Raw genomic sequence first — 23254 nt, forward strand, 5'->3', positions numbered from 1 at the left:
CTGGTTCTGGAGGGGGCATTGTGCCCAGCGAGCTTCATCCTGTGGAGGATGGGGTGAGTAGATGGCTTCTTCACTGGTTCTGGAGGGGACATAGTGCCCAGCGAGCTTCATCCTGTGGAGGATGGGGTGAGTGGATGGCTTCTTCCACTGGTTCTAGAAGGGGCATTGTGCCCAGTGAGCTTCATCCTGTGGAGGATGGGGTGAGTGGATGGCTTCTTCACTGGTTCTGGAGGGGGCATTGTGCTCAGTGGGCTTCATCCTGGGAAGGATGGGGTGAGTTGATGGCTTCTTCCACTGGTTCTGGAGGGGGCACTGTGCCCAGTGAGCTTCATCCTGTGGAGGATGGGATGAGTGGATGGCTTCTCCACTGGTTCTGGAGGGGGCATTGTGCCCAGTGAGTTTCATCCTGTGGTGGATGGGGTGAGTGTATGGATTCTCCACTGGTTCTGGAGGGGGCATTGTGCCCAGTGAGCTTCATTCCGGGTAGGATGGGGTGAGTGGATGGCTTCTTCCACTGGTGCTGGAAAGTGCTGCTGCCAGTGGTGTTGGTGGCATTGCTGGCAGTGGTGGGGAGATGCTCCAGCCCTTCCCCTGCAGCCACAGACAGCTGCCCACTCGGGATGCTGCTGCTGGCAGTGGTGCTGGTGCCGGTGCTGGCAGTGGTGGTGGGAGGCTCCAGCCCTTCCCCTGCAGCCTCAGGCGGCTGAACCACCATGGTTGGTCGTGGGGGCTCCAAATGAGTCGCAGCACCAGATCTCCTGTCCTTCCTGCCTGCTGGTGAAGGCCCCTTGCCCTTCCTGTCAGCAGCTGGGGATTGCTCCTTTCCCTTCCCTGTAGCAGCTGGGGGTGCCTTCTTGCCCTTTCTTGAAGCAGCTGGGGGTGCTCCTTGCCCTTCCTTGAAGCTACTGGGGGGGCCTCCTTGCTCTTCCTTGACGCAGCTGGTGGTGCCTCCTTAGCCTTCCTTGCAGCACCTGGTGCAGGCACCCTTTCAGCGTGGCTGCCTGGTGCCCGGTATTCTCTCCCACCTGGAGTAACTGTTGACACTACTGTGGCCGTTGACTGGGTGGCTGAGGTGCTCACCTGGGTTCTGACCACCCTGGCCCGATGTGAATGACCGGGGGTGGGGAATGGTAGGGAAGAGGTCAAAGGTGGAGAGGAAAAGCTTCTTAGGGACATTGGGGCAGGAAGAGGGTGAAGGTTTGGGAGTGGAGGAAGAGGAAGTGGTTGTAGGAGGTGTCTGCTGATTTTGGGTGCAGGTGCCTGGGCTGGATACAGTTGTGAGGTGGATGGCTGTTGGGTATCTGAGTGCTTGTGTTTGTGTACCTTAGGAGGAGGGTGCACAGACCCAGTGGGAGAGGACACAGGGGACATGTGCATGGATGTGGTGACTGCCAGTGAAGGGCGTGTAGTGATAGGCGTGATGGTGGTGGTGGGAGTGAATGAGGATGTAGTGCACGCAGGTGTGAGTGTAGACGCAACTGGGAGGGAGGTGGACAACGAGAAGGAGGGGGACACAGTGGAGGCAGTGGATGTTGGTATGTCTGCATCTGGATGGTGTTTGTGTGAGTGCCTGTAGGATGATGTGTGATGCTTGTGTTTGCCTGAATTACTCATGTGTGTTGTCTTGTGTGCATGTTCATCTGCCCATGTGCTTGGGATAGGCTGGGGTTGAGGGGAGTGGGATTGGATAGAGTAAGTTGGAGGGTGGAAGGTAGAAACAAGGACAATGGCTGCCATCAGAGAGGAGGCCAGGGCTGGGATTGATCGCTGTTGGGCCACCATGCCAGTGTGAATGCCCTCCAGGAATTCATTGGTCTGTAGCATTTGGGCTGCCAGCCCCTGGATGACATTCACAATGGTTGACTGCCCAACAGAGATGGATCGCTTGAGGTCAATAGCCTCCTCACTCAGGGCAGCAGGGCTAACTGGTCCAGGGCCTGAGGTGCCTGCCGCGAAGGGGTGAGCGGGCACGGGAAACACGCTGAAGGGCTGCTGGGAGGGCAGTGCTGGTATGGGGGTGGCGGCTGTACCTGTAGTCGGGGTGGGCACAGAGGTGTCTGCCACCACCAGGGAGCTTCCATCGGAGGAGGTATCACTGTCCGAACTGTCCCATCCAGTCTCAGCTGTGGTGCTCCCCTCACCCTCTGTCTCACTAGTGCCCTCACCGTCAGTGGATTCGGCCTCCTGGGACCTGTGGGATGCAGCTCCCTCCATCGTAGGTGCCTGTGCTCCTCTGCCAGATGATGCTAATGCACATAAGGACAGGGTGACAAAACAAAAGAGGGGAGGGAAGAGACAAAGGATACACTTGGTCAATGGCTGCAACAACACCACTGTTGGCATACACCACACACACACAGGGAACAGTCCTACTCACTAGGCAATGCACTACCAGTCACAATGCTAGTCCCCAGACCAAGGATATGGAAACCTAACGCCAATTGCAGCATACCTGAGACCCACAGACCCCTGCCCAGTAGTGGATGCTTACTAGCTTGGCTGGAGGGAGTTGACATCAGACCCTGCCCAACATGGGACCTACTCTGCAATGTTCAGCCTGGCCTAGGGACACCCACAGGCCCACATCCCCCACCTGGATACCACCCCACCATGTGCGAGTAGTATATTGGGCCACTGGACTCACCCCCTTGTGGGTGCTGTGATGCCCACAAGCACCCGTCCAGCTCTGGATAGGCCACCACCAGTATGCAGGCCATCAGGGGGGTTAGGGTTCGACGGGCACCCCTTCCTTGTTGGGAGGCCATCCCCAGTTGGGCCTCCGCTGTCTTCCGTACCCAGCGTCTCAGGTCCTCCCACCGTTTGCGACAGTGGGTGCTCCGCCTGCCGTAGACCCCCAGGGTCCGCACGTCCTTGGTGATGGCAGACCATATACCCTTTTTCTGATGGGTGCTGACCTGCAGAGAAAAACACATAGGTAACGGTATCAGTCAGACCGTCCTGCCTGTTACACTCATGGGCCATCATAGCCCGTCACATCACCTTACACACAGACATGACCAAACATACATGCAGCACGCTGCCCAGGGCCCTTACCCCAACCCCTCCTACACGACGTCCTCACACACAGCACTCCTTGCATTCATGCCCCATGCATCGTGCTCACAGTGTAGTCACCTGTTGGTCTGGAGGCCCATACAGCATTCGGTACTGGGGTAGGACCCCATCCACCAGTCTCTCCAACTCCACTGCGGTGAAGGCAGGGGCCCTTTCCCCAGTGACACAAGCTATGGTCGATTCCAGACACAGGTCACAGCAGCACATGCATTGTAGGTCCTCTCCTGTTGAAGGTCAGATAGCAAGTGAGTGAACAGATAGAAAATGGCAGTCATGTCCACAGCGGTGCGTACAGTCACCACCAGCATACATTACCATTGGCCACTGTAACCCATAGGGCCCAATGATGAGCAATGGAGAGTTGCATGGCAGTTCTTGTCAGGGAGACCGGATCCTCAGGGTTTGCGTCTGTTCCCAATATGTCCACCTCTTGGCAGTTCCAAACTCTACTAGCTATTATAGCACAGAGTTAAAGAATGGCCAAGCGGGGATGGGGTTTTAGGTTGGGAACAGCGGCGAAGGAGACCTGTGGAAGTAAGAGTTAAGAACACAATAGCAAGTTTATTTACATAGACTTTCATAAACTTTGTTCCAAATATTTATATACTGATAACATGAATGATAAAGAACTTTTCTATAACATGACCTTATTAGATCTGGGTACCTGGAAAATAAAGAAGGATTATGCAAACTTTCATATGAACGTTTTTAGAATAACATTTCATGCTCTGAACATTGAATAACACTCGGTTGAATCTGGGTTTCAAGAATACCATGAACACTGAATAACACTCGGTTGAATCTGGGTTTCAAGAATACTATGAAAATTGAATATCACTCTGTTGAATCCAGATTTCAAAAATGATCGGAACATTGACTAAGACTCTGTTTAATCTAGATTTCAAGAATACTCTAAACATGGAATAACACTCTGTTCAATCTGAGTTTCAAGAATACTCTGAACATTGAATATCACTCTTTTTGGTTTCGGGTTTCAAGAGTCAACTGTCTAGAAACGTTTGCATACCTTACTGTCAGGTTGTGCAGCGAGACAAAAAAGCCTGAAATTATCACACACTCTGTCGATCAGTATTGCAAGGGTTAACTGCCATGAAATGATCACGCACTCCTGCTGACCTGTACTGCAAGAGTTAAATGCCATGAAAGGATCGCGCACACTGCCGATCTGTGATACAAGAGTTAAATGCCACGAATGAATCGCGCACACTGTTGCAGATTCGTACATAAAGATTTTAATGTCATGAAATGATCGCGCACTCTGCCGATCTGTACTGCAAGAGTTAAATGCTAAGAATTAATTGTGCACACCGTTGCCGATTCGTACATCAAGATTCAAATGTCATGAAATGATCGCGCACTCTGCCGATCTGAAAAACAAGGGTTAAATGCAAAGAATGAATCACGCAATCTGCTACTGATTCAACCATCAGGATTTAAATGTCAAGATACGATTGCGCACTCTGACGATCTGAGCTGCAAAGGTTAATTGCCAAGAATGAATCGCACACAGTGCTGCTGATTCAACCATCAAGGTTTCAATGCCTAGATATGATCGCACACTCTGCTGATATGAGCTGCAAGTGTTAATTGCCAAGAATGAATCGTGCACACTGTTGTTGTTTCAACCATCAAGACTTAAATGCCAAGATATGATCGCGCACTCTGCCGATCTGAGCTGCAAGGGTTAATTGCCAAGAACGAATCGTTCACACTGATGCCGATTCAACCATCAAGGTTTAAATGCCAAGATACGATCGCGCACTCTGCCGTTCTGAACTGCAAGTGTTAATTGCCAAGAATGAATTGCGCACACTGCTGCTGATTCAACCATTAAGGTTTAAATACCAAGATACGATTGCGCACTCTGCCGATCTGAGCTGCAAGGGTTAATTGCCAAGAAGGAATCGTGCACACTGCTGCCGATTCAACCATCAAGGTTAAAATACCAAGATACGATCGCGCACACTGCCGATCTGAACTGCAAGAGTTAAATGCCAAGAAAACCATTGCACACGCGATTTACCCAAAAGGCCCAAAACTCGAGTATTTCTGAAAACGGAGTCGGGGGCCTACCTCGACCTCCGCCTTACCGCCCTTCTTGAAGATCACCAAGGAAATGAGGACAGGGCCTGGAAATCCTAGGTAGGCCTCTGGAACAGGAGCTCAGGAAAATGCTGCTGCTCTGCACCGGGACCTCTGAATAGTGAGCACGTGGAGCTGGGCTGGGTCCCTTAAATAGACCCAAGCCCTGCCCACGTGCCACACCCAGTCTGACTGCAGGAAGGGATTCTAGAAGGGCTCAGAATAAGGACCACACCCTGCAGTCCTGCAGCAAAGCCTTGAAAATGAGCAATACATTGCAAACAGTATTAAATACATTTCAGGATAAATCTCTGCAAAGCAAAAGGTCAACATATTGCATCAACACACAGTGCATGAATTATTACATTACAGAAGGATTGGCTTTTTGCATTATGTCGCCCATAGAGCGCGCACTGTCCTAATGTTGACAGTTCTCGACCGCCTCCCGCAATGGCACACAACGTCAGCGGAATTACCTCATTTCCACATATCCCTCCATACAGGACAGGTGGATTCCATTTCAGTGGGGGGGCAGGCCATGGCACCTAACTGCATCACAGTACACATAAGCACCATTTGGACCTATCCAACAATATACTGTTACAATCACAACATGCAATGAAGTGTAGTGTTTGGAAATATGAGATACTGACCAGCTGCTCACCATTTTGACCCACAGATTGAAACAGCTGTGGATGAATAGGAGATGGAGACATCCCCCGTGTAAATACCCCTGGTGGACTTGGCAACAATGAAGGACAGGCACATTATCCTCACCTATAGACTGAACAGTGCCACAATCACAGAGCTGTGTGCCCAATTGGAGCCTGACCTGATATCTGCTATCCGTCACCCCACCGGGATTCCCCCTCTTGTGCAAGTCCTATCTGTGCTCCATTTCCTGGCAACTGGCTCCTTCCAAGTGACAGTGGGCTTGGCAGCAGGAATGTCACAGTCAATGTTCTCAATAGTGGTTACCAGAGTGTTGTCTGCCCTGATTAAACACATGCACAGCTATATCATTTTCCCCCAGGTGGAGGATTTGGCCACAATGAAAGCTGATTTCTATGCAATGGAACATATCCCCAACATTATTGGGGCAATAGATGGTAAACATATTGCATTTGTCCCCTCCCCCCCCGGAGAAATGAACAGCTGTTCAGAAATCTAAAGATTTGGCTAATTGGTGAGCCCTGGTTCCCAGCCAGTGGATGTTGGTGTATGGTGTGGGCCCCAAGGTTTAGTGTGTGTCTAACAGGTGTCCCTCGATATTTGCAGATGACTCTGGTTACCCCAACCTCTCATGGCTACTGACCCCTGTGAGGAGTCCCAGGACAAGGGCAGAGGAACGTTACAATGAGGCACATGGGCGAACAAGAAGAATTATAGAGAGGACATTCAGCCTCCTGAAGGCTATGTTCTGTTGCCTCCATCTCACAGGTGGTTCCCTGTGCTACTCACCCAAGAAGGTCTGCCAGATTATCGTGGCATGCTGTATGTTGCACAACCTTGCCTTAAGTCACCAGATGCCTTTTCTGCAGGAGGATGAGGCTGGAGAAGGGCCTGTGGCAGCATTGGACCCTGATGACAGTGAAGATGAGGAGGATGAGGATGAGGACAATAGAAGTTAAATAATTCATCAATACTTCCAATGACACAAAGATAAGACAGTGTAACTCACTTTAATTGACAGTTTTGTGTTTGACATTGTCATTGGCAGGCTGATTTTCCCACTTCTATGGCCACTCACTGTACCCTTTGGCATCTCTATTTGCAGATATTTGTGCCCTTCTATCGCTCCTGCTGTGTTGACTGCAGCCAACTACAGGCCATTCCTATGTATACATTATTGTACAGTTGTATTGCAGTGTTTATATCTTGTTAAACTAATACATACTTAAATCATTTGACATACTTTCTACTTGTATTTTTTTCAAAGTGTGTTTATTTGAGTGCTAATAAGTAGAGGGGGATGTGCAATGCGCTGGGTTGATGGTGGAGAAAAGTCCAAGGTAGAGTTCAGTCTCTTGATATCACAGGTGCATTGTCCAAAGAGGCATAGGAAGGGGAGCAATGGCAGTTCAAGGTAGACAGGATGACAGGGTGGGACACAAGGGTGACATTCAGGAGAGTCTTATTTCCAGGCAGGGATCTTGGCAATAGTCTCTGTACCACCAATGGTTTACTGCCATTGAATGTCTGCCGTGGTGATTCGTGGGTCATAATGTTGTGGGCGTAGTTCTGTTGGCGTAACGGTGTGGGTTTGGATACCGCCAGTTTATCACCGACCTTTGGGCTGGTGGACTTGTGTGTGTGGCTGTACAGTGACGGATTGCTATATAGAATATGGATAGCGGTGATCCACTGCGGTGGCGGTATGTTGGTGGCAGTCAGAATGGCAGTAAGCAGTACTTACCGCCAATGTCATAATGAGGGCCATCATGTTCAATTTTATCAAACCAAACAAATCTATTGTTTGCTTATTACCAACACTTGAAGAGTGTGCCAAATTCAGTGAGAAATTAGTACAACTAGAAAAAGAAGATATTTTGGAATTTAAAGCTATAAATAAAATGGAACATCAAGGAATTACAATACTACTGACAGATAAACTTCAAGCAAAATTAGATTCTTTGGAGAAATCAGTATCAAAAACAGCAGGATTAGAAAAGTGTTTCTGTGTCTGTCAAAACTGTCAAGTTATTTTACGTTGCAATTTGAATGTTGAAGAAGGCTTAGTGAATGGTGCAATGGGTAAAGTTGTTGAATTTATAAATTTTCCAAATAGAGATAAAGTAGAATTTTTGGGTATAAAATGTGATCAAATATCTGATGCAAAGATTGGTCGGTGTGTTGTGCAGTTTTTGCTTGTAAAAGATTTATACATTCGGAGGCAAAAGTTTCTACTGTCTTTAGCATACACAGTAGCAATTCATAAATCACAAGGGTTAAGTCTAGATGCAGGTTTGGTTAATGTTGGAAGCTCCATAGTGAAAGAAGGAATATCATATGTAGCACTGTTACAAATTAGAACTTTGTCTAGATTGTTTTTTTGATTGATTTTGATGAAAGTAAATTTAGTGCTGATGTTAGCTGTGTAGGAGAATACAATTGGTTAAGATCTCTATAAGCTTCCTATTTAGGCCAGTATCCAGTTTATGAGAAACAGGTACTTTGCTCAAAGCGGAAGATTACTAAACAATTAAGAAACATTGAAGAAAAGAAAGGATGCAAAAATAATATGGAAAGAAGTTCACAATGAGAATGAAATTGTAGGTTATCAATTGGAAAATAGTTCAGGTGTCAACTGCTATGTCAATGTCATTCTCAATGCATTTTAACATTTACCCTGTGTAGCAAATGAAATTGAGCAGCAGTCAGCTAAGAGAATGTGCTCTGCACTCTATAATTTATTGCAACATTTAAAAACTGACAGAAGAGTAGTTCGTTCTGCTTCAGGGATCCGAGAACTTTTACATGTATGCAGTTGAGCAGTTAGATTCACTCTCAATGCTCAACAAGATGCACAAGAATTTGTTATGGTATTACTTAGAGTTTTGGGAGAACAAGCAAATACTGACAACATTTGTGGACTCCATTACAAATGGAATCATGATTGTGTTTTATATCAAGTACTATTATCCAGTCTCAGAGATTTCTGTATCTAAATTTACCTGATTGCAAAAGTGTGCATTTTGAGAAACTGTGCAGAAAAGCTTACCAAAATATGACTTGTCCAAACTGCAGATCTGACCTTCTCTCTACGCTGTTTCTATAAAGGATAGGAAAGTTTTTTATACTCATGTTACAACGCTGCAGGGCAGATGGGGCAAAATTGGAAACTCAAATTACAAACTTTAAAGCTGGACAAATATCACTTTCAGGAAGAACTTTTACTACTTTAGCTATCATATCGAATGCACTGATGCACTCACTCACACAATGACACACACACTCCCTCACTTATCCATATATTTACTCAGTAAAAAACAAATACACAAGCTCATACACTTAGTGACTCACTCCTGTACCCACTCACGCACTTGCCCATTCACCCATTCATGCGCTTATACACTCGACCATCCATACACAAGTTCGTACATTGAGTCACTCACTTCTGCATGCAGTCATGCACTTACTTACTCAATCACAAATGCACTCATGTAGTCAATTAGGTAAAGCCTAATCATGCACTCAGTCACTTATCCATCCACATTCTTATGCACACTGTCATTCATGCACCAGTCATGCATTCGTTCACTTACCCATACTGGCACTCAGTCAATCTGCCATGCACAAATCATACAACTATTCACTCATTCATACATGCACTTATGCACTAATTTAGTCTCTCTAGCCCTGCTTGTGTCTTCTATCACTCACCCATACCTGCATCTATCTACTCACTCAATCTTCCATATCCCACTCATCCCCTTACTTACACATTCACAGTCTCCTGAATATGATCAATCACCCGTGCAACACTTATGTGTCCAGTCATTTACTAATACATACACTCAGTGAATCATCTATACCTCCCTCATGCACTCATTCACTTATCCATGCACATACTCATTCACACAACCAGTCACACATGCATGAGACATAAATTCACTCACTGCCTCATACATGTACTTATACACTTAGTTGATCTCTCATGTACCACTGAATCACCACTGAATCAACCATACATGCACTTATGCACCGAGTCAATCAGGTATACTCTTTTTATGCAGTCATTCACTTATCCATGCACATTCTCATGCACACAAACCCAACACATGCATGACACATGCATTAACTCATTTAGCCAGACATGCACTCAGTTCCTCTCTCATGAACTCCTCATGCATTCACTATATCAACCATATATGTACTCATGCACTCAGTCTCCTGTGTACAACTTTGTACAGAAGTCCTCCTTTTGGCCCTGGTCACCCCCAACCTTTTTGGATGGATAATGGTGGTCACTGACTCATGGCTGTTCCCTGGGTACTGCTTACCAGTCCCAGGGCCAGTGCTCTGCGTAAAGTGGATATGCAAATTAGGCTAATCATAATTGACAATATTAACCTTCCTATAAGCCCCTAGTATATGATAGGGCCTGTAAGTTTAGGGACCTCAGCATAGGTAGTACACCCATAGGTGCACTGCTGAGGTGTGCAGTGTCATGTTAAAGGCAGGCCTGACTTTTAAACTAAAGTAATATGCAAATTCGACTTTGGAATTAAAAGTACTTCCAAAGCATTAAACTACCTTTCTTTTACATATGTCACCCCAAAGGTGTGCCCCATGTGCCCCTAGGGCTGAGTGCCATGCAACAATAATCAGGGACCTTATAAAAATTGTTTTATAAGCTCTGGTGAGGTAAAATAACCAAATTTGTTTTTCCCCTCACTGTAGTGAATGGCCTCCATAGTCCCCTTAAGTGTCAGATACCTCAGGTTTGGTATCAAATTAACTGTTATAATAAATCTTACAACTTACAATTGTTTGATTTAATATAACTTGTTCAGGTAAAGAGTTTTAAACTCTACCTACAAAGTTGCCAACTTCAGCCCTGTAGTGCCCTTCTCTGATTGGCCACCCTCTGGCCGTCTGACCAGGCTGCCTTGATGAGGTGTGAAGTGGCCTGGGCTGAACACAAAGAGATGTGCCTGGGGGAGGAGAACCCCCCTCAGCAGATGGAGAAGCAGGAAAGGGGAGGGCTGCCAACTGGTTTTCAAAGGTAGGGAAGGACATTTGGAGCAACCCACCACCTCCCTCACAAACTGCAAACCCAGACAATTAGGTGCCCCCTTGATTAGATAGGAGAGGGAAGGTATTAGAAATGGGGTCTTTGGTTGGCAGCCAGGTTACCCCCTGTTCAAGCAAGGACCCTCACTCTAATCAGGGTAAAGGAGAATCACCCTCAGTTAACCCCTGCTCAACCCCTTGGTAGCTTGGCACAAGCAGGCAGGTTTAACTTCAGAGACTAGGTGTAAAGTATTTGTTCCAACACACACAGTAGCTCAGTGAGAACACTACAAAATTACATGACACATGTTTAGAAAAATAGGTAATGCTTATGTAAACAAAACAAGACCAAAACGACAAAAATCCACCATACACAAGTCAAGTGATGATTTAAAAAGCAAAAAGAGTCTTAAATGCTTAGAAAACAGTGCTAACACTATTAGCGTGAAAAAGTACCTGGGATGCGTCAAAATAACACTGCACGGGCAAGTGTGCATCGGTAAAGGCTAATGATGCGTTGATTTCTCACTCGAAAGCGAGACCGTGCATTGTACCTCCTCCAGTCGTGTCAGAGGGTGGCGTTTTTCCGATCAGCAGGAGAGTGATGTGAGGATCCAGACAGGCACCTCAGGTCTGGGCAGGCTTTGCGTTGGTTTTCCAAGCCCAGTGAGGTTTGCATCGAAACGTCCGGTTGCACGGTATGAGAAAACTGTGCTTGTGGGGTTGCAACGTTATCAGCCTTTGTCAGTGGTGATGTGCATTTCTCCAGCTGCGTTGCTTCTATCTTCCAGCTGCGATGCAGGTGGAACATAGATTTCAGCCGTTAAGCCGGCAGTACGTTGTTTTTCAGCCTCGTCTCGGAAAGGTGTGTCGAAAATTTCTCCACACAGCAGTCTGTGCGTGAATTTTCAGTCTTTGTCTGCCAGCTTTACCTTTCAAGGGCCCAGAAACTGGATAGGGCACCACTTGGCAAGGCAGGACTCTCAGCAGAGAGTCCAGGTGCTGGCAGGGGAAGTCTTTGATGGCCCTGAGACTTCAACAACAGGAGGCAATCTCAGGTCAAGCCCTTGGAGATTCCTTCACAAGCAGGAAGGCACAACAAAGTCCAGTCTTTGTCCCCTTTCACAGGCAGAAGCAGAAACTGCAGGATAGCTCCACAAAGCACAGTCGCATGCAGGGACTGGTTTAAACAAGACAATGCCTACTTTCTAAAAGCGGCATTTTCAAACACACAATCTCAAAACCAACTTTACTAAAGGATGTAATTTTAAAATTGTGAGTTCAGAGACCCCAAACTCCACATGTCCATCTGCTCCCAAAGGCAATCTACACTTTAATTGTATTTAAAGGTAGGCCCCATGTTAACCTATCGGAGAGCTAGGCCTCGCAACAGAGAAAAATGAATTTGGCAGCGTTTCACTGTCAGGACAAATAAAACACAGGAGTACATGTCCCTCGTTCACTCTTACATGCACTCCTGTACTAATTAATTCTCTCAAACAGTGCTCATACATCCACTGCCATGTCCAACTCATACACTCACTTACACATTCATGGCCTCATGAACATAATTAATCATCCATGCGATACATATTCTTCCAATCATTCACAGATACATCCACTTATGCACTCACTAATACATCCACTTAAACACTGCCTCACTCACCCACACATGAACATGGACAATTACTCACACACGTACTCATACACTGTGGCCCTCATTGCAAGTTTGGCGGTCACTGGATTGCCATGCCGGCGGTTGCACCACCTCCAGGCCAGTGGTGCAGACCACTATATTACCACCATGGCGGTGATCCAACCACAACACAGCGAAGTCACAGCCAGTATGGTCAGACCGCCGCCAATGGTGTATTGCGGTGTATTAGTCCCTGCAGCCATATCCAGGCCAGCGGGGACTAATACACCGCCCACCATATTATGAATCAGCAGAATGCCAGGATATCCGGGGCAGTGCGACCACCACAAAAAGCTTGGCAGAAACTGGTAGTATAAAAGGAGATACTCCACTCCAGGTACACAGACGTATCCGCAGCTATCATAGAACCCGAACTGGAATTCTTCCCACTGCTGTATCACGCCATACTCCACCATGACCAGTGACAATGACAAAGACGGCAACCGTAAGTACCCCAACCTAGCACACCCCAGAGGGAACGGCAGTGTTACACATCCACACACAACACACACACCTGGCAATGAAAGTGACGGTCTCACACACACATGCAAACAAACACCCGTATCAACACACACATCAACAGCCACACACGCACACACAAACTACACAAATGCATACGCAAAATACACACACCACGGCCAACAAACACATGCCATTCACACAGCACACTGCACATGCACACCACCACCATTGTCAAACACAGCCATATACGACACTCCACAATCACACAACAACAACATTACATACACACAAACACATAGTCAGACAGGCACACTAAACACCTCCACCTGACAGCACATACTGGCAGCAATAAGTAGCAACAACACACAGGGCCTGATTCTAACCTTGGCGGACGGCGGAGGCCGTCCGCCAAGGTTCCGCCGCCAAATGACCGCACCGCGGTCACAAGACCGCGGCGGCCATTCTAACATTTCCTCTGGGCCGGCGGGCGCTCTCCAAAAGAGCGCCCGCCGGCCCAGAGGAAATGCCCCTGCAACGAGGACGCCGGCTCAGAATTGAGCCGGCGTAGTTGCAGGGGTGCGACGGGTGCAGTTGCACCCGTCGCGTATTTCAGTGTCTGCATGGCAGACTCTGAAATACTTTGCGGGGCCCTCTTACGGGGGCCCCTGCAGTGCCCATGCCATGGGCATGGGCACTGCAGGGGCCCCCAGGGGCCCCGCGGCACCCCCTACTGCCATCCTGTTCCTGTTGGGAGACCCGCCAGGAACAGGATGGCGGTAGGGGGTGTCAGAATCCCCATGGCTGCGGAGCGCGCTCCGCAGCCATGGAGGATTCCCCTGAGCAGCGGAAAGTCGGCGGGAGACCGCCGACTTTCCGCTTCTGACCGCAGCTGAACCGCCGCGGTCAGAATGCTCGTGGGAGCACCGCCAGCCTGTTGGCGGTGCTCCCGTGGTCGGTGGCCCTGGCGGCCACCGGCCGCCAGGGTCAGAATGACCCCCACAATCATATAAATAGTACAGACATCCAAACAAGGCCTCAGGTGACATGCCACATCCAACCAACATACATAGGACATCACAGATGCATCACTATACACACGGACGCACACACCACTACCAAACAATGCCACACACAATACATCACAAAAAGCATATGGGGCAAGTCATCAACCCAGCGCATGCAGCTACATAGATATATCCCATACACATGCAACACATCAAAGTACACAGCTGTAACACAACCATGTTGAAGGAAATTCAGGACAATTACTCAAACTTGACATCCTCAGCTATGTGGGCAGATGTATTAAAGGTATTAAAAATATTTAAAAAACTATATACAGATGAGGCCTACTGGCCAGTCTAAATGTCTGATGTGCCCCAGGCACATTGGGCCAAGTCACATGCCCCAACTAGACTCCTGACTGCAAATTGGCCTCTGCATGGAAAGGGCATTAATGGGGAAGGCAGGCAGGCACCTTAGGGGTGAGGGGGCGGTGGTGGGGGCTTGGAAGGGAAGTTCTTGGGTTTAGGTTTAGGAGGGGGGAGGGTTTAGGTTTTGATTTAGATTGTGGAGGAGGGGGTTTGGATTTTGAGGTAGGAGTAGGGACCTTGGGCTTTGGAGGGGGTGGTTTTTTCGTGCGGGGAGGGGCATAGGAGATCTGGGAGATGGAAGGTCTGGGTTGGGGCAGGGAGACATGGCACTTAGGGGCATCACGAGGTGGAACAGGAGCAGGGGACAGGTCAAGACTGGCAAGGAAAACTTTCTAAGGTACACAGTGGTGATTGGTTAAAAGGTTTAGGAGTGGAGGTAGTGGGAGTGGTTATAGGAGGTGCCGGTGTGCTGGACGTGGATGCAGGTGTGTGCAATATGTGCTCGTGTGTGGTGGGTGCATGTTGGGTAGGTGAGTGAGGGCGTTTGTTTTTTGGGAGGAGGGTGAAGAGGTGCAGGGAGATGTATTGCAAGATGTGTGAGTGTATGTTGGGGTGGTGGCTGAAAGTAAGGTGGGTGTGCTGCAGGTGGTCATGAGGGTTGTCGTGGTGAGTGCGGATGTGGTGTGTGTGGTGGATTTCTGCAGGTCTGCTCTTGTGGTATCTGTGGGTATGACAGGACTGGTGGCAGGATCACAGAGTGTTGGTGTAGTGATGGCAGGTGTGAGTGTTGATGTGACTGTGAGGAAGAGGTTGTGGGGAGCCAGTGTAGGGAGTGGCTTTTATCATATCTGCAGGTGTGTGTTGACTGTGTGCATGACTGTGGTGTCTGTGTTTGTCTTTGAGCACCTTGTCTGTTGTAGTGGGTGAGGTGAGGGGATGGGGATGGATTGGGCACAGGTAGCTGGAGGGGGAACGGAAGATGAAGGGACAGTGGCTGTCATCAAAGAGGTGGCCAGAGCCTGAAATGATCTCTGCAGGCCAGCCAAGGCACCGTGAATGCCTCCCAGGTAGGCATTACTTTGTTGCACCTGGGATGCCAGTCCCTGGATAGCATTCATGATGGTTGTCTGCCCCTGAGAGATGGACCTCAGAAGGTCAATAGCCTCCTTATTGAGGGCAGCAGGGCTGACTGGGGCAGGGGTAGAGGTGGCTGTGGCAAAGGACACCCCTACCCTCCTGGGTGAGCGGACATGGGCAACTTGGTGGGGAGCTAGAGGGAAGATGATGTTGGTAAAGGGGGTAGCAGACAAGGATGGTGCTGGGATAGACCCAGATGGGTCCACCACTGCCAGGGAGCTTCCATTGGAGGAGGAATACGAACATGATGTTACTGTACTGGTCTTCCCCGTGGTGCTCCACTCACCCTCCGTCCCACTGGTCCCTTCGGCGATGGTGGACTCTGCCTTCTGGGTCCCATGTGCTGCAGCTTCCCCACTCGCCGGTGCCCCTTCTCCTTTGCCTAATGATGCTGATGCTGATGCACACAAGGATAGAAGAGGACAGGGAGAGAGGGTGGGGGAGAAAGAAAGGGAGGAAAGGGTCAATACCTACCCATCTAGTACACATACCAAAAAGTAATCTACTCCTACTCTGGCGTGGCAAGGAATGGATATGAAATATTGTCCCCAAATTGTGGTCATGAAGACATAATCCAATAGGCAAGCTGTCACCTCCATGTTCCAAAAAAATAACTAGGTTGGATATGCTGCAGTCTGACATCAGTCGTTCTACAATGGTAAAAACTTCCAACTACCCACCTATACCTACCAAACTGACACTTGTGACATATTGTTCATCATATGTCATGGATAGGTACATTGCACATGAAATATTGGACAGGTTGTTAAAGGACTCAGGATGTGCATGAGTCCATTGATAATGTAGTGATTTCACAGTAGAAGTTCCCTACTCACAGGTCATATAACCCAATATCAGCCCTAACTAGATGACATTGGCTATCTAAAGCAGACTCAGGAATAGGGATATAAAGTTTGGAAATCACACAACGTAGGAATGGGTCTAAACGTAACTAAACAAGGAGGTATAGCATCAACATATTACTGCTTGCATGGTGTACAAAAGCTATCTCACACCACTTCTAAACAGTGGAACTAATTGCCAGGACTATGATCTCATCTAAAGTACACACACCTCATTATTATCTACGTAATCCAAATGACGCAATATAAGCCCATACAACTGATATAATACAGTCTGTACTCACCCCTTGGTGGCTGCTGTGCTGCCCTAAAGTGCCCATCTATCTCTGGGTAGGCTACCTCCAATATGCAGGCCATGAGGGGGGTCAGGGTCCGACAGGCACCCCTCCTTCATTGGGAGCACATCCCCAGAAGGGCTTCCATGATCTTCTGGGCCCAGCGTCCCAGGTCCTCTGACCGCTTTTTGCAGTGGGTGCTCCCCAAGCTATGGACCCCCAGGGTCCACACTTCTTTGGCGATGGCTCTCCATAATCCCTTTTTCTGATGGGTGGTACCTGCATGGGAGACACAGACAAAAGGAAATATTCATGTAGAGTTACAGTACACCTACAGCAGTGGCCTGCACACAGCATGCACAGCACATGCACATACAGAGTCCACAATACGCCATTATCAATCATTAAACGCAACCGCATCAGTCAATCAAACCATGTCTATATTCACACACTTTCGCCGTCAAACACCACCCTAGCTGATAAGTATACCACATTGTACTGACCTGTTTATCTGGAGCCCCCTACAACTGTCCATACAGGTGTAGGACCCCTCTCACTCGTTTATCAAGTTCCTCCGGGGTGAAGGCTGGGGCCCTATCTCCTGCAGGACATGCCTTTGTGGCTTCCAGATACAGAACACAGCAGGTCACGCAGGGGAGGTCTTGCTTAGTCAAGTGTCAGGAGTCAAGTGAGCTGGGCTATAGAAAATGGTGGTCACGGCCACCACAGTCATGATTGTTACCGCCGCCGGTGATCATCAATGGCCCCGGTTCCCCTTAGAGATCAATGTTAACCAATGAAGAGTTGCACGGCGGTTCTGACCACCTCCCGCCATAATGACTAAGGCTGGTGGAATAAGGTCACTCCCATCTGTCCTCTGCATGCAGGACAGTCGGCTGCCATTTTACATATTTTAAAGATTTCTATGTCATCCTAGTGCCTCATAGCATGAAGTTAATCACTAGTTGCTGGATGTACGATATCAACTCATGTGAGTGTCACCTACCAAAATGTCTGATGTATAATTGTTTCAATGAGTGGACGTTTGATAACTGTAGCCAACTTAGGGACAAGTTTACTATGTCTGACTCCCATCTCTGTACAGACCCCTTGTGACAAGTATAGCAATTGAATTGACAGCTAGGATGTCGTAGTTGTGTTGTATGTGATTTACTGTTTCCTTGTGTCAGGTATCAAATATCTTACATGATGTGGTCTATGGTGTACTTTAGTAACAACAGTGTAACAGATGTCCTGATATGTGTTCTGTTCTATGCCTAGATACCATCCAACGGGGAGATTGAAAAATTCACAGGCCTACCAGCCCCTAGTCGACCTTGCTACCATGGAAGAAAGAGACATAATTCAGAAGTATCATCTGAACCACCAAACCATCAGGGAACTGTGTACCCAGTTGGAGCCGGCTCTCCATCCAGCCATGCGTAATCCACATGCCATCCCATCTAGAATACAGGTGTTTTCTGTCCTGCATTGCCTCGCCTCAGGATCTTTTCAGGTGACAGTGGAACTGGCTGTAAGAATGTCACAGCTGATGTTCAGTTTTGTGTTACAGGATGTACTGGATGCCTTACTCAAGCACTTGAACAGCTAAATCAGGTTCCTAAAACGTATCTGTACACAGTGAAGTCTTCCTTTTATGACACTGTTCATGTTCCACATGTAATAGGGGCCATTGATGGCACCCACATCACTTTAGCTCCTCCCAGGGCCAATGAGCAAGTGTAAAGGAACAGGAAGAATCACTATTCGATCAATGTGCAGGTGGTGTGTCTTGCCGACCAATACATATCCCATGTGACAGCTAAGTATCCGGGATCTGTACATGATTCTTACATCTTGAGCTACAGCAGTGTTCCACAAATGATGGTGGACTACAGAGAGAGAGATGTCCTGGCTTATTGGTAAGTGTATCCCTGTCTATGTCTAACATCTATGCTATTTCACTTCACAGTCCGCACTATGCTTCTCATAGTTCCCTAATGATTTGTGCACACAGGTGTCTCTGGTTAACCCAACCTGCCCTGGCTCCTGACACCAGTGAGGTACCCTACAACAAATGGGAGGACAGTTACAATGAGGTTCATGGCCAAATGAGGCAGGTGATCGAGAGGGCATTTGGGCTACTGAAAGCAAGATTCAGAGGCCGATATGGTACCCTACAGTACAGACCACAGAAGGTCTGCCAAATCATTGTAGCATGTTGCATGCTGCACAATGTTCCCCTGCGAGGACAAATTTCCCTATTGGATGAGGAGGAGGCAGCAGCTGGACTAGTGGCTCAGGCTAATGACTCTGGAAGTGATGAGGAGGCAGATGAGGTGGATGCAGCTGGCTCTAGGACTGAGTTGATTCGGCAATTCTTCCACTGAATGCCAGGTATGTGTGGTATAAAGTTATTGGGAACTTTAACTCTGTCTGCCTAGAGACATTGCCCTGCCTTCTGGCTAGTATCAGGGGATAAGAGTGCACTACATCCATCCGTCTGTGTTAAGCATTTTGATGGAATGCTGACTTACCATGAGGGGAGGTGTAACTGCTATTCTGCCAAAGCCATGTGGTACTTTCTATTGGCATGGCATGACTTCAGCATAGGATTCTCCATGTTGCATGGTTTCAAGACTGCAGTTTGGATATGTAGGGTCTGGCCAAATCCTATCACATGGCAGTCCAGATAAACATCCACATTGTTTCCAAAGCTGCTGTCTGGCACCTACATGTTTTAGACATGGTGTTAGTCATGAGGAATGGTACTGTTACTCCGCATGTGTGTGAACTACAGACCTACCATGTAGATATGTTGTGACCTCCCTAATGCAACATGTTTCCTGCTGATTGCTTGATGTCCTGTATGTGTATTGGATGGGCAACATGGGAGACATCATTGAAGTTTTACCATATCTTATTCTATCTTCAGGTCAGATGTGTGGTTACACTCTGCTTTCTGACACAATTGTTGGCACCCTTGGCATAGGATTACAGTGCAGGAATGATGTAAAGACCAACCTGCTGGACATTCCTGCCATAACTGTCCATCTGTAAGACTTATTGACACCTATATGTACATTTAGATTTACATCTTTCACATTAAATGGTACTGGTGACAATGATGACACGTATTTCATGATTGTGCTGAAATGTGTTTATTGGGATTCTGCGTGTATTTACTGAGGAGTGGGGTCATGGGGTTTGAAAGCATCAGAGTAGGTGGCCCAGCTGTTTGTTTCACAGGTCCAGTGTTCAAGGAGCAAGGGGATATGGAGTTTTAGGAGTGGACAGTCAACTGGGTGTCTCAGTGGCACACAAGGGAGGAAGTTCAGGAGAGAGTTCACTTCCTGGCGGTGTTCTTGGTCTTGGGATCAGGTTCTCCAGGATGCCTGGATAGACGACCTCATTTGCGTGGGGGATCCTCAGCTGCAGGGGTGCTCATAGCCTGTGGGTCCTCTGGCTGGGCCTCCATTGCGGTAGCTGTGGCAGATGTAGATGGCAGAGGTGTTGATCGGCTACTGGTAGGGGTCTGCTGGTGGGTGGGGGATGCATGCAGGATGCTAGTGAGTTCTGTGAGCACCCCACAAATAGAGGCCATTGTGGCATTGTGTGCCTGCCACTCTTCAATGGCCTTCTGGTGGTATTCCCTCAGCAGCCCCTGGTTCTCCTGCAAGGTTGTCAGTATTTGACCCATCCTGTCCTGGGATTGCTGGTATGCTGCCAGGACTCTGGGGATGGCCTCCTGGTCAGTCATGTCCCATTTGTACCACATCCCTTGACCCACTGTTGCCCTCCCACTGCCCCTTGCCCCCTGTGCTTGTGGCCCTGGCAAAGATTGCCCACTTCCACTGACACCAGGACCTTCATCGTCTTGGATGTTAGGGGTCGACTCAGGTCCATGTACTGTGGGGCACACCATAGATTGATCTGTCCTTGGGACACAGGTTTAGGAAGGAGCGGTTTCCTGTGCTGTAGTAGCCACAGAGGTAGGTGACTCAGATGTAGGCAGGTTGAGGCTGGTGGTGGTGGACTGACCAGTCATCCCAGATGGGCCAGGTGATGCATCCCCTTCCAGGCATCCAGAGTTGTAGTCCTCAATTGGGCCTACTTCCAGGGGCTGACTACCTGTCTCTGGCATCCTCTGCTGGGTGGCAATGGTAGGGATACCTGTGGATGGAGAGAAAGTGTGTTACATTGTTGAAATGCACTTGTTGTTCACATGGTTGTATGCAATCATAACCTTGACATGCTTTCCAGTGATGGCAATGACAGATGAGTTACCACTGGCAATGTTTGGGGGCTGATGGATAGTGCTGTTGTGTGCTTAAAGTATAGTAGGTTGTGGTCATCGATGCTGTCATTGCCATGTACTAGTGAGCAGTCCCAGTATCCTGTAGGTGAAAGGGGTGACATGGTTATACGTGCAGGGGTCCTAATGTGGAGTGGAATTAGCAGTTATACTAGGGTGGGGAGTGTTACCGTGTGGTAGTTGTAGTACTTGCTACAGTGGGAAATATCTGTGCACTTGTTGGGCCTGTGTGGGATTAGTGGTAGTGGGGAGGTGTGGCATGCGGGGGGGGTATTAGGTTCAGGGTGAGTTGGTGCAGGTAAGGGTGCTGTGAGGAGGTGTAAGGGTGGTGGGGTACATTCTGTGTAGGAGTACAAGGTGCCCAGGGAGTGTTTTTGACTTACCAGAGCACAGTCCTCCTGGTATTCCAGTCAGGTCCTCTGGGTGCAGGATGGCCAAGACCTTCTCCTCCCACGAAGTGAACTCTGGGGGAGGAGGTGGGGGTCCACCGACAGGTGTCTTGCTGCCATGGAAGAGACCTGCCCCGTAGGTTGTTCCTCCTCTTCCTGAGGTCCTCCCTTGTGTGTGGATGGTTTCCCACTGAGTTCACCCTGTTGACGATCCTCTGCCATAACTCCTGGCTATGGATGTATGCTGGACCTGTGCTCCACCATGACCCTCAACTCCTCGTCTGTGAATCGTGGGTGTTTCTATCGTGACATGGTGGATGTGTTGTGGGTGGTGGGGTATGTAATGTGCAAGGGTGCGCAGTGTGCTGTTTAGTGAGATGGGGTTGTGTGGTTCAGTGTGCTTGTGGTATATGGTAGTTGTGTGCAGGGGCGAAGTGTTTGTTTTGTGCAAGGGTGCAGTTGTGTTGTGTGTGCTGCGTGTTAGGTGTGGTGGTGCCTATGATATCCAGGTGCAGTGTCTTCTAAATGTGGGTTTTTCCATTTTACTGTGTTAATTCGGGATGCAAGGGGTTGTGGGAATGTGTGTGGGGTGTTTTGTAGTGCAGTTATCAGGTGTGTGTGGCATGTGTATGTATGTCAGGTGTGGGGTATTCGTACTGTCCAATGTAGTGTTGTGTTCTGGTGGAGTTAAGTTTTTGACCTTGGCGGCTCAGATCGCCAATGGATTACCACTGTGCAAAGACCACTCTGTTGATCTGTGGATTGTAATTTAGAGGGTGGAATGTTTCTGGTGTGGCGGCGCTGGCAGTGGAACCGCCTCTCTCCCACCCTCGGTCAGGCCGACAGTGTCAGATTTTTGGCAGATTTTGGGTGGTATGCAGTTTGTGACTTGTCACAACTGCTGACACAGGTGGTCTTTTGGCCCACGCACAGACGGCCGTCTTCTGCTTAGACCGCCAAACTTGTAATGTGCGCCTCAGTCTCTTAGTCATGCATGCACCCATTGACCCACTTATTCACTAATAAATGCATTCACAATAACCTATTCATAAATGTACTCACTGAATCACCCATGCACACACTTATGCACTCAGTTACTCACTCATGCATACACTCAATCAAATACTTATAGATGCACTCATGCACTTACTATCACACTCATACAGGCACTTATACAGTCACACATCCACCAATCAGAAGCTCACTCATTCAGTCATACATGCACTCATGCAGCCACTCAGTCATGCAAACATCCACTTAAATAGTCCCTTATCCATACATGCACTCAGAGAATCCCCCATACACACACACACACATATACACTGAGTTACCCACCCATACATGCTTTTATGTACTCACACAATCATCCAGATACAGTCATACTGTAAGTCACACACTCATGCATGTACTGATGCACTCACTCATCCAAACATCCACTCAAACACTCCCTCACTTATCCATACATGCACCCAGTCAATCACTCATACTCACACTTATACACTCAGGGCCTGATTACGACCTTGGTGGGTAGGCCGCTCCATCACAAAAGTGACAGATATCCTGCCCACCATTTTACAAGTTCCATAGGATTTAATGGAAATTGTAATACAGCGGTCCGGATTTCCGTAACTTTTGTGATGGAGTAGCCTATCTGCCAAGGTTGTAATCAGGCCCTCAGTCACTAACTCATGCATACAGTCAATCATTCACTAATAGATGCACGCATGCACTTCTTAACACACTCATATATGCATTTATGCACTCACACACCAATCAGATGCTCACTCATTCTATGATACATGCACTCATGGACTCACTCACTCGTACATT

Source organism: Pleurodeles waltl, chromosome 4_1 (assembly GCF_031143425.1).
Source record: "Pleurodeles waltl isolate 20211129_DDA chromosome 4_1, aPleWal1.hap1.20221129, whole genome shotgun sequence".
Classification (NCBI taxonomy): Eukaryota; Metazoa; Chordata; class Amphibia; order Caudata; family Salamandridae; genus Pleurodeles; species Pleurodeles waltl.